Consider the following 2,051-nt stretch of genomic DNA (forward strand, 5'->3'; position numbering starts at 1 on the left):
TAATAATAATAATAATAAATAAAGTCATTTTAAAAAGTACGTGGTCAAGGCAAAATGGGAAAGAGTCTCAATGAGATATATGGGCATAATGACTGCAACAGGGTTTAAGCAGACAGAGATTGTGAGGATGGCCCCGGATCACGGAGGTTCAATTCTGTTGTTCACAGAACCTCTATTAGTGGGAGATGGCTCAATGGTGCCTAAAAAGGTCTTCATTGGAGAAGACAGCCTCATCTTTACCCAGAGGAGTGGCTAGTGGATTCAAAGTGACCACCTTCCAGTTAGCAACCCATCATGCAACACCCTCTGCCACCACGGCTTCTTCACACAATATTACCTAACAGTTAAGTTTTAAACCTGCGTGACAGTAGGCAACACTTCATGAAGAGCTCGCAGAGCACATGGTGTGCTAATCTCTACCAATAAGAGAACACTGCTATAAACTATATCACTAGCAGAGTCACGTCTGTGTGTGTGGTTTGGGGAAACATTTTTTGTTTTCTTTTGCTAGTCTGTATTTTCTTGGTTTTTCAACAATAAATAAGCAACATTTACGTAATAAAAGTTTAAAAATCTTGATGGGGAAGTTAGTGGTAGGTCGAAAGAAAAGGAAGAGTGTAAAGGTTATGTTTTAAACTATTTTATCTTTGTTCTTTATTAAAGAAAGTACTTTTTAAATTTAAAAAAGCAAAGTTTTCTATAATTGGCTTCCTTGGCAAATAAACCTTTCAAACTATATATAAATCTAGGCCACAGAGAACTTAGCATTATATCTGCTCTGAAGGCAAGTGCTTCTCTTCATCAGGAGTGGGGAAAGGAAGGAAGACAGATGTATATGAGAGTCCACTTCAAAGTTAATGAATCTTGTATTCTACACACTTTTCTGTTGGAGTTCTAAAAGATTCTTAACACAGGTTCATTGCTCATTACCAGGAAGAAGTAATGTGTAATCCAACTTAAGCAGGTGGAAAATCCACAGTACCTTGACCTCATTATCAGGTGCTCTCTCACTGAGCTATGTTTACATTTTAATGTATAATCAAGCTTCAGGGGAAATTATAACAGGGGGAGGAGTAACAACTAAGACTAACTAGTGAGTTACTCTCCCCAAATTCAGCTTAAAAAATGCTGAACGAGTTCAGCCCTTTTCATTTTCTGACTCCAGCTCTCTGCACATTTCATTATAGTATCTTGCTTTGTTGTCCCGGGCTGCCTTTTGAAATTTTCTGTTTAGCTCTTTGATTTCTTGGTTTCTTCCTTTAGCTTTGGCTTCTTGGCACTCTAACGCATACTCAGAGTTCATCTGACATCCATCTTGGTCTTTTCTTCTTTTTCAGCCTTTGTAATAAGCTTTTGCATTCTTCATGGACAATTTTCTTGATATCCTCCCAGAGCTCATTTGGTCTACACTCATTGCTGCTGAAAGCCTCAAACCTGTTCCTGAGATGGTTTTGAAATTTGCGTGGGACAGACTTAAGGTCAAATTTTGATTCCTGTGGACTTGATTTAACTTTCTTCAACTTCAGCTTGAACTTGCATATGAGTAGTTGGTGGTCTGTCCTGTAATCAGCACCAGGCCTGGTTTTCACTGCTGATATTGAGCTTCTCCAGAGAGTCTTTCCACAAATGTAATCGATTTGATTCCTATGCATGCCATCAGGTGAGATCCATGTGCATAGCCTGCGTTTATGTTTCTTATTAAAGGTATTTGCCATGAATAAACCATTGAATGTGCAGAACTCTATCATTCTATCTCCAGCCTCATTTATCTTTCCAGGCTCATGTTTTCCAGCTACTGATACTTCTTCCCTGTGTCCAACTTTTATGTTCCAGTTGCCCATTATTATCACTGCATCTTGATTGCATGCTTGATCAATTTCTGACTGCAAAAGTTGGTAGAAATCTTCCATTTCCTCCTCTTTGGCTCTAGTTGTTGGTGCATATATTTGAATGATAGTGGTATTCACTGGACTTCCTTATATGCATATGGATATTACCCTGTCCCTCTCCACATTCTATTTCAGGATGGATCCAGAAATGACTTTATCATT

Source organism: Elephantulus edwardii, unplaced genomic scaffold (genome assembly GCF_000299155.1).
Source record: "Elephantulus edwardii isolate Elephantulus edwardi_28Jun2011 unplaced genomic scaffold, EleEdw1.0 scaffold00318, whole genome shotgun sequence".
Classification (NCBI taxonomy): domain Eukaryota; kingdom Metazoa; phylum Chordata; class Mammalia; order Macroscelidea; family Macroscelididae; genus Elephantulus; species Elephantulus edwardii.